We start from the raw sequence: 11,127 nt of genomic DNA, 5'->3' as shown, positions 1-11,127 counted from the left end.
ACACACTCGGGCAAAGCTGTCGCTCGAGATCAAGGCCCACAAAACAAAAAAAAAAGCTAATGGATTCCCCTTCTCTTTCGGACCACGCGCATTTTACGGCGTATCTTCTGTTCTCCTGTTTGTATTTATTCTTACTTAGCTGCTCAAGCAGCTTTAAAATATTGCCTCTGCAAATAATGCCAGCCTCCCTGCCTGGCTGGCTGCCTCTTCAAACAATATACAAGCATTGAACATATCAAAGCATTCAGTCGAGTTGCCCCAGCTCTCCACCTTGGCTCCATGGAAATATGCAAAATAGCTGTGCAAAGTATTTCTATTATTTATTTACTTATACTTGCACACTGCTACTATGTGGCTCAATGAAGCATGCGGAATGTGCTTGAATATGTTTTCACTTTTTTCTCGAAATATTTTTCACACTTTATGCTCATGGGCATGGGCATTTGTCCTTTCAAAGGGGCATCATGGTGGTGGCACCATTATGAAATGAAACGATAAAAGTATTGAGAATTCAATAAACACACAAACATTTGAAAAGCACATACTACATTCTCTATCCTTAAATATACTCAAGTCTTGTTCCCAACTCTTGCATCTGCTCTTATGCTGATTTAATCAAAGTCCGCAACAAACAGGCACATATTCAGTTTGATTGGAGCTCGAAAACACTGATAACTAAATTAATAGTAAGGGGATATTGTACTTATTATTTACACATTCAAACTATAATAGATCCACTCGAACAGCACACCTCGATATGTGAGCACTATCTTGAATGCGAATGTTTTATTTTCTTTTCACTTATTCACGAATGATCTCGAAGAAACTAATGAGCTTTTTTTAAAGCCTTCTTTGTTTTCATACGATCTGGAAGATCATTGACTTTTTTCAGTCTTTAAAACGCTTCACCCTCTTCTGATCAAAATTCTCCGACTATTTTATAGTATACTTTGCAGCTGATAACTAAGGAACTTAATCTCAAAATTCTTAGCAAACGCGATATATGTTACAAATCACGTTTCAATACGTCAAAATCTCATCATGGAATTCATTTTTTTTATGAAAGCTCCGAAGACAAAAGCCCTAGCTGACGGTACAAAAAAGTGTTTGTAGTTGGTTTTTAATAGATTGCTTTTAAATAGATTGAGTAAAGCTTTGTTGAAATATTGATAGGGGCATTAAATAAACTCACATGCTGTCTTTAGCTTAGCTAAATGTATATACCAAGTTTGGTCGATGTGGGTCCAACCGTATCCGACATACAGGCGTTCATACAGACAGACAAATAATTAGCCTTATTATTGACAAGCATGAGTCGCAGACGTTTCATATTTTATGTTTTTGAGGCTGTTGATCATGATACCAATCATGCAGCTCAGCTGGACCAGATTAATATCGAACACATACCAAAGGCTTTGCCAAGAACCATCAACGATGATGGCTACATCATACTATTCAGCTGCAATTGATTTGCAATACAACAACTCATATACAAATTCCAAAATGAATTGAGTAAAGTTTTGATAAAATGCTATTATATATATAAAAAAAAAGAGTAACAATGATTGAATTTAGTTTTTATCTCCCCAAATACATACTCGTATAACAATAACGTGATCGATGCACTTTTATTGAGTTTAACTTTTTAATAATATAATAAAAATAAGAAAATCATCAAATACTGTGAATAAAATAACAAATGTGAATTTTCAACGACAGAACTGCCTATTCCTATTATATCATAATTTCTCTTAACATGCTCATCTATCAATTACTTAGGTAGTTCTCCCGCCCATGTTGAACACTCGAGTATAATGTTCCACCACTCCGATTGCTCAACTCAACATTGTTGCCCCATTTGGTGCTGCTACTGCTGCTTAGAAGTCTCTCCCACTCGCTCAATTGAATCTTGATGCACGTGCGGCATTGCGTTTATCCAGGTCCCAAAGGGTGTTGCCAGCCAGCCAGCTAGCCTGCCTGCCTGCCTTCGGCTGTTGCGGAGCCCGAGCCCGAGCCCGAGCCCTAGCCCATTCATTGGCACAAGGGCAATGGGTTTTCCTTGTTCTTGTTCATTCATAATAATTTTTATTATGGGTCATCAGCCATTTGTTTGACGCAACCAAGCAACGCCGCCCCCACTCCTCCCACTCAAACACACACATATACATATATACATACACCCACCCATTTGTAGTCTCTCTGATATGTACAGTTCTGGTCCTCCATTTCCTTTTAGGCACCTAATGGGCTCAGTATGTGCTGGCATTGGCCCTTTCTGTTTTCTGTGCATACATGTATATTTTTCTTTGCTCTTTATATTTTTTATTTTGCATATTTTTATTATTTGTTTTATTTATGGGGCCTATGGCATTCGGGTATTTGGCGCTGATAAATGGTTAAGTACAGCAGTCCCCTTAACTCAATCCCCTCCAGTGCGTTCCACCCCCCTTTGCTTATCAACGTGTTGATGTGATTTTTTATACGCAAATTATTCACATTTCTCATGCAAGGGCACACCGTCGAGCCGATGGAGAGACAGGGAGTGGGAGCAAGAGATCGATGTAGCCTGAAAATTGTTAAATGTCCTGGCATGTGTCCAGATTCCAGTCACCGGCAGCTGCTTGCCGTCTGTTCGTGCAAACGCTTGCTATCTCCTTCAAGGATACGATTTGAATAGTCGTCGCTGGAAAAATATTATACCTAATAGCCTGGGCATAGCATACCTACGTGGCTTCGACTCAAGTATTTTTTAGAATTTATAGCAATTCATTTGAAGCGAAGCTTGTTTATCACAGAATGCCTTCTGCGATTGATTACGAGCATTGCTTGACCAAACAGTGGCAATATAAAGCCGAAGACCCTTCCACACCATCAGAAAATCTACGATTTAAAATTTTAGAAAAAACATCTGCTCCCCACAGTTTTTGAGATAATAAATTGTAAATTTGAATGCAACTTCCAACAAAAATAGAGCATACTCTTCGAAGTTGTGGTGTACTTATCCCAAAAGATAGGAAAATATAAACATTCAGTCTTTCAGCACTATTTTTTAGACATTCTTTGCCATTTTTAAGATTACATTTTATAATGAAAAAACGAATCTTTTCGACTGATATGGTCAATAAGGAGTATATGTATTTAGTAGACTTAGCTCTGTAAAAACTACTATCAATAACCGATTTATACAATCAAAGCCATGCCAATCAAAAAAACACAATCTATTTTAAATATTTATTCATTGTACATAAAAGAAGTTTGGTTTCAATACTTAGGTACGAATCTCTTATAAATAATTAAAGTTATAATGCGCAATTTTTTGGTAAAACTTATGTTTGAAAATCGCTTAATGAGTTTCAATTCAATTTTGTAACGATATTTCTCCAAACAAAAATTCTTCAAAAAATTTACACATATCATTTACTTTGAACTAATATAAGTATTTATGTTTATATCAATATTGCTTACAGCCACTATTAATTATAACGACTTCATTTCGCCGATAATCAAGGGATTTCGACTGTATAATGAAAAAAGATTTAATTGAATTTTACAGCCCTACTTTTCTGAGCAACGTTTCTTAAAAAATGTACACATATCATTTATTTCGAATTAATATACGTGTTTATATGTAGTATATTCAATGAAAACTTTTATAACAACCAACAAACTGCGAGTACGTCATGAATCTTGATATGTTAATAAGTTTTGTATATATACTCCAAGACCGGATAGAGAACCCTACGGAAGGGTAAACGTCGTAACTGTTTGAGTTGGTTTGTGAAGTACAGCGGAGTAAACATGACTTACGAGCTAGTAGCAATGTGTAAATGTGTTTCGAGGATGATTTTGAAGTAACAACAGTCTGTTAAGGAATAGAATTTTAAGCTATTTGGACTAAATGAGGTATGTTTAAGGCAGTTTTCTTATGGATGCCATTGTCAGCACTGGACCAAATTGACCATTTGGGAAGCACCAGCTTTCAAATGGAAAAAGAATCATTAAGCCCCGTTCACCCAGTCAAATATGCTGAGGTTAAAAAATAATAAATAAATACAGATTAATTGATAACTTCTCCATTTTTGTAGTCGGTTAAAAATACGAATATGTCGTTCCTTGCATTTTGTCTTGTATTTAAGTGAAACCAAGAGTTTTGAAAGTAACGAACCAAGAAATAAATAAAATAAAAACGAATTAATTATACATTAAAAAAAAACACAATCTTAGAAATATTATTATTTGAAATCGAATAGAATGCACATCTAGCGAGAGGCGTGTTGCATCGTTTGCAAAATAATTCATTTCGAATTCGAATAGTCCTGTGACATACTATGCAATCAATTTAATTAACATTTTTGCGTTCTTCTGCCAGTGTGCTGACAGCTCGAATGCTCGATATGACTTCTTAATGACAACAATGCTGGCTGGCGTCAGTAATGACAGTGACAAAGCTTTTAACTGTAATTAATTTTACCCACGCAGCTTTTGCAGGCCGCTAGCAATTTCGTGGCATAAAATTACCCACACACTCACACACACACTCACACCCCCACACACGCACACACACGTTATTTAATATGTGCAAAAATATTGCTCTACAAAATTTGTCATTTCTGTCATTTCATGTTTGTTTATAATTCTCAATTTTGGGAAAATGTTAAGCTCGCTGCCACAGTCGTTTTCAATCTGTCTGACTGTCTGTCTGTCTGTCTCTATGTCTCTATGTCCATCGCTCATTTGTTTATATTGCGGCGAGTTTTCGTAAATTACTTTCTGTAAAATGCAATTAAATTGAACTTGATGAAATATCAGCCAACGGCCATTTTATTGTTGTGCAAACGTCGAAGTTGCATCACAACCACCCAGAATCGTGGTGGGGGTGTGGTGGGGGGGGGAGGGGAGAGGAGTGGAGAGAAGAGGAGAGGCACTGCACTTTGCCGTTACGCTTAGCTGCATTTTAATTTTACATCACTGTGTACCACGAGCAAAACTTTTGTGTTTGGCTAAGTGTGTGCGTGTGCGTGGGGGTGTGGGTGTGGGTGTAAGTGTTTGTGTATTGGTCGAGTGACAAAAGTTGTGTTTGTACGGCTTGTGCTCTGTTTTATTTAATTTCGTTGGGCAGCCATTCGCAATTGCATTTGAAATTCAACTGCAGCGAACAACGTTAAGGTTAACGCCGATTTCGGAACGCTGAGTCGGCGCATGTTAAATTAAATTCAGTTCTACCACTAAGCAACAGGCAACTAACAGGCTGTGTGTGGCAGTTAGTCTGGCACATCTGCACTTGAATCTGCGCTTGAGCACTGAAGCCCAACAGGGCGTATACTTGATGTACGTGACTCTGACTAGGAAATCATTTCAGGGCCACATACTGGTACATTTTGAAAAGCAAATTGAAATTCTTCCACACTGGCAACTCCAACGTAAATGCTGAAGACCTTACAAGTAACAGATTAGTCGACGTTATCTGAATTTTAAATAAATAAAAGATCATTCGAGAGCTTTAAAGGGACCTGGCATAGCAGAACGAGCGAACAGGAATCCCACAATGTCAGTTCATTCCTGAGTATAAGACACGGTTCGAATGACGGCGCTATCATCATGATTGAAAACATTTACTTGCAGTTTTAACAATTGTGAGGGTGCAAGTATTTTGACCCAAATAAAATGAGTACTGATTATTATGGACCCTATTGTAAAACTTCCAAGGGAACGTGCTCATTTATTCTGGACGCGATCGTAGGAGTGCAACTCTAAAAGCCTTGCACTCAGCCGACTGCCCATGCGCAGCTGTTGCATTCCAAAGCTTTTTATTTGCCAAAAATAAGCTTTCCTAATCTAATTAGATTTCCGGCTTAAGCAGATGATTTTTTTCTGCTCAAGTCTTACTCAAGATCGGATGCACGTCGCTCTAAAGCACTTATAATATTTAATAAGGTCACGTGTTAGACCCAAAATATTTAATCGGAAGACATCGTCTCCATATAAAAACTGTGCGATTTATTCGAGGTGCCGGACTATTTTAAAACCCCCACCTAAGCGCGCCGCCGTGATTATTTTGATTGTTTTTATATTTTGGTGCAATTTGGCATTTACACCAGTGTGACGGCCCCGACATATATTGGTGGCTTTTGTTTTGGGCTACCAACGCATTTGCGAAATTTTGGTACGCTTACCCAGCCCAGATCGCAGTGTCGGCGCTAGGAACACGTGTGTTAAGGCCCAGCATGGGCAGGCGTTAGAGACACGCCCGGCTAGCTCAGTTGCCAGAGCATGAACTGATGCTAAAGCCCAACACCAGCTCTACTGAACCCCAGAATTTGACTCCAATGCGCGCACTATAAGCTGATCTTTCGTATTAAAGCATGGCGCTTGCCAAATCCACCTCCAGTTTAAATGGTTTTAGATCTGACCGCACCTAATTGAAAGAGACACACAGACCACAATCTTTGTATCGATGGGATAAGTCATATTTGCAAATAATCTTAATTTAATAGGTTAAATCTAATTCTGTTTTCTTTTTACGTCTTATAAAGCCTCGGTGCGCTATGAGTGTATTGTTGCAAACATAATATGCCCATTTGTATCAACAGCCAATCATCGTCAACAGGCCTGCTGACATCGATGGACTCTGAATGTTGTAAGTACGGCATAGTCGAAAATATTAAGTGTAAAAGAACATAAATTGAGTGCAACAATAGCATAGCAATCTGCTAGAAAACGTTTGTTTACTTAAAACGCCTATAATTGAATGCGGCGTACATTTTGTTAGTATACTTAACTATTCACCTTTATTCTTGAATATATCACTTCCTAATTATAAGTAATTTTGTAAAAACACTTCTTATTTTCCTTATTTTACTTAAACTTCCTATCTTAATCAATATGAATTGTTTCTAAAGATGAATTTTCTTGAATTATATGCGGTTATTTTTGAAGAAAACATGATATAATTTAATTTCCCTATGGGCACCTAAAGTATCTCAAACCTCAATTGCAAAAAGGGTAGGATCCTATAAGTTCTCCGATCCTACAGGTAGGGAGGGTATAGAAGAAGAACCCTTCCATCTTGGTTCTTCAAATACATAAAGTAGACGCATCTCATGGTAATACAAGTGGCTTTTTGGATTCATTCCTTATCTGTCTACGAATTTTTATTTATGTGACGGCCATGAATAAGCAGCACCAACGAACCCCCCCATTCGCCCTGAGCACGGCCGGACCCCTATAGTAGACAGAGGTGTTGCCGAGACCGCATGATGTCGTGCACGTTACATAAGATAAAATGGCGCCCAACGTGGGGCCCGAAGAAGAAGAAATTTTAGGCTTCATGTCTAAACACCCCGCGCTTCCCAAAATTCCCTTCTAAATTCCCTTTTCTCCGTAAACCACGCCTAATCATCCAACGTTCTTTTATTAGTTTCCGACTGTATATTTTGAATCTAGCTAGGAGAAGCTGACTTTAAGGTTATTGCCGTAGTCAGACCAGCAGTCAATTAATACGAGATTATTGTAAGTTTATGTCTGCTGTAATAAGCAGTCATAAATCTTTCAAGTAAAATATTACGTTAAATATCTCATTGCTTAGGACTATTAGATCTGATTGGTAGTCGAATCTTTTCCAAGTAAAAAGTATTTAAGTATTATATTTCATTCTAAATAGAATCGAGATTGTTCACGCTGGATATTTTCGGCATGTCCCTCTTCAATTTGGAATGTAATTCTATTTGATTTTTAAGTAGTTTCAGTATTTTCCATTGAGATGCCCTGCTTTATGCATGTATACATAAATTGTTGTGTGAGTGCTTATGGATAAGTCCCATTTAATAAATTTTTCGCAACTATCTTTTATCTATCGATACATCGAAATTGTTATACTCTTATAAAGAAAATTTTTTTTCATTAATTCATAGTCATGGCTGTACGTCGTAGTACCGAGGACTTAGTCAGCTTATCAGGCGTACCGAACGAGTCTGTTATATGTACCATTTGTAATGACACAAGTTCAGAAATAGGTTTCACCGAAACCGTCTGCAAGCATAAGTTTCATAGGAACTGTCTATCAGAGTGGTTGAGTAATAACAACTCATGCCCAATTTGTAGGCAGCCTTGTACGCTCGCACAGAGCTCCGATAATCTCTCGGCACAACCTAGATCAAATTCTGGAGGCGTCGTTGGGAGACATCGTGCTCCAGTAGGTAACACTCAGTCAAGTGCCGCCCCTAGAACTCGGCAGGCAACGAGAGCACAAAATAGAAATACTCCAAGTAGAGTAAATATGCAGCCATCATCTAGTTCGCGCATAAGGCATGCACCAGGTGTTCAGGCTTCCGAGACTAATACCATATCCGAAGACCGTATTCAACAAATAATTGCTAATTCTTTAGAAAACTATCGGCTAAATATTACTGCGTCAGTAACTGACCAGATCAGCGCCGCAGTACGGAATTTGTCTTTGTCTGGCCTTTCAAGAGAAGCCCGAGAAGAGCCACAACTTGAATGGGAAAATGATATTCATTTAGGCGGTCCGCGTTCAGTCATTGGACACGACCATAGTCAAAGAAATAGAACGGCCAATGTTCGAGCCACTACACAGGAATTTACGATTGATCGTCCCGATAGAATTTCAAATGTTATTTCTAATTGGAAATTAAAATTCTCGGGATCTGCAAATGACATCCCAATCGAAGATTTTATATACAGAGTAAATTGTTTGACTTCACAATATTTCGATGGAAACTTTGAGTTATTGTACCAGTTTGCAAATCTATTGTTTTCCGGACCTGCTCTTTCTTTCTTTTGGAGAGTTCATAGGACCGTAGGTCATATGGATTGGTTTGAGTTGTGTAACCGCTTGAGAGAGAGATATCAAGATCAGCGAACTGACCGAGATATTAAAAATGCAATGAGGTGTCGGAAGCAAGGCAATAATGAGAGCTTTGACGAATTCCTCGATGCAATGTTAGCAATTGCCGATTCATTAAGAGATCCCATGTTAGAAAGTGACATAATTATTGAAGTTAGACATAACTTAAAGCCAGAATTAAAACTTGAATTATTGCACGTAAATATACCAGACTTAGCCACTTTACGTAAGGAATGTCATCGCCACGAAGAATTCTATCGTCACCTCCGAACGAAACCATATCCCAAGCGATTTATTAATTCTATCAATCATGAAGAGAATTTTGATAAACCACCAGAACAAGATTTTGAAATTGTCGATCAGGTCTGCGCGATACACCAAGCAAATAAGTTGAAATGTTGGAACTGTGACGAGCAAGGTCATAGATACCATGATTGTTTAAAACCTCGTCGTGTTTTCTGCTACGGGTGTGGCTTACTTGATACTTATAAGCCCAACTGTGTTAAATGTACACCGATATCGGAAAACTCAGCACAGGATGTCCACCGTGTTTCGATAGGGGATGTCCGACGTTAGCCTTGGGTTCAAATACAGTTTCATCTCAAGCAATACCAGACATACCATATAATACACCAGACGTAACACGTAATTTTCCATTCAAACCATATCATATACGATTACAAGAATTTAGGCAACGGAAAGCTGAGATTTTCAATGCTGTTCCAAAGCATCGTTCTTCATTACGCATGAGTAAATTTTGGCTCAATAGACACCGTTTAAAACAATTTAAAATATCTTCCATTGTATATAAAAGTAACGATATACGCCCTTTTACTAGCATAGAGATATTTGGCACCTCGTATTTAGCACTTTTAGATAGTGGGGCCAACAAAAGCGTAATTGGTGGAACACTGGCGGAACAAGTTATCTCCAAACAAATGCAATTTAATTATATAAAAGGAGTAGTACATACAGCAGATGGCCACAAGCAAAGCGTTGCTGGAACGATAATAATACCCTTGACGTATAACTCAGTTCAAGAAGACTTTGAATTTCTAGTAGTACCGTCCATTCAACAGAATGTGATTTGTGGAATGGATTTCTGGAAAATATTTCACATTTCCATTTTACCAACTTGTTCTATAAGCGAAATTAATGTGGAAATAAACGAAGATTCGAACCAATTATTACTATCCGATGTTCAGAGACTTAAATTACAATCTGTCATTAATTACTTTCCCTCATCTGAACGTGATGGATTAGGGGAGACCTCATTGGTTGAGCATACAATTGACACGGCAGATGCCAAACCTATTAAGCAAAGGTTTTACCCTTTATCTCCGGCTAAGGAGAAACTTTTGTGTGAAGAAGTTGACCGCATGATCAATTTAGGAGTTGTGGAAGAAGCTCCGTCATCGCCGTGGTCCTCTCCAGTCACACTCGTCGTCAAGCCAGGAAAAGTTAGGTTCTGTCTTGATGCTCGTAAGGTTAATGCAGTAACCATCAAGGATGCATATCCAATGCCAATTCTAGAGAGCTTGCTTAGTAGACTTCCTCCTGTGCATTGCATTTCAAAAATCGATCTAAAAGATGCATTTTGGCAAATTCGATTAGATCAGGATTCTCGTGCAAAAACAGCTTTTACTATTCCGAATCGACCCCTGTATCAGTTTAAACGAATGCCTTTCGGCCTCACAAACGCTCCACAAACCATGTGTAGGTTGATGGATCAGGTTATACCATATCAGTTAAAATCACATGTATTAGTATATCTCGATGATTTATTGATAATGTCATCTAATTTTGAAGAGCACTTAGAGCATCTTGCTACAGTATCCACACAACTGCGCAAAGCTGGACTTACCATAAACGTTAGTAAGAGCAAGTTTTGTTTAAATAAAGTTGATTATCTTGGATATGTTGTTGGCGAAGGTACACTTCAAATTAACCCTGATAAGATTCAAGCCATTGAAGAATTTCCAGCGCCTAAGACGCGCAAACAACTTAGAAGATTCCTAGGAATTACTGGTTGGTACCAGCGATTCATTTCCCAGTATTCATCAGTAATTTTCCCGCTCACGGAATTACTGCGTGGCAAATCGTTCGAATGGAATGAGCAAGCTCAAACGGCATTTGTCGATATCAAGCATAGACTATGCACAGCTCCATTTTTAGTCCATCCGAATTATGAAAAAGAATTTATTGTACAATGTGATGCCTCAATGTATGGCGTGGGTGCGGTTTTAGCTCAACTGGACGAAACA

Source organism: Scaptodrosophila lebanonensis, unplaced genomic scaffold (genome assembly GCF_003285725.1).
Source record: "Scaptodrosophila lebanonensis strain 11010-0011.00,11010-0021.00 unplaced genomic scaffold, SlebRS2 tig00001410-arrow-pilon, whole genome shotgun sequence".
Taxonomy (NCBI): domain Eukaryota; kingdom Metazoa; phylum Arthropoda; class Insecta; order Diptera; family Drosophilidae; genus Scaptodrosophila; species Scaptodrosophila lebanonensis.
The sequence above is the reverse complement of the archived record's forward strand: the minus strand, read 5'-3'. Positions refer to the sequence as shown.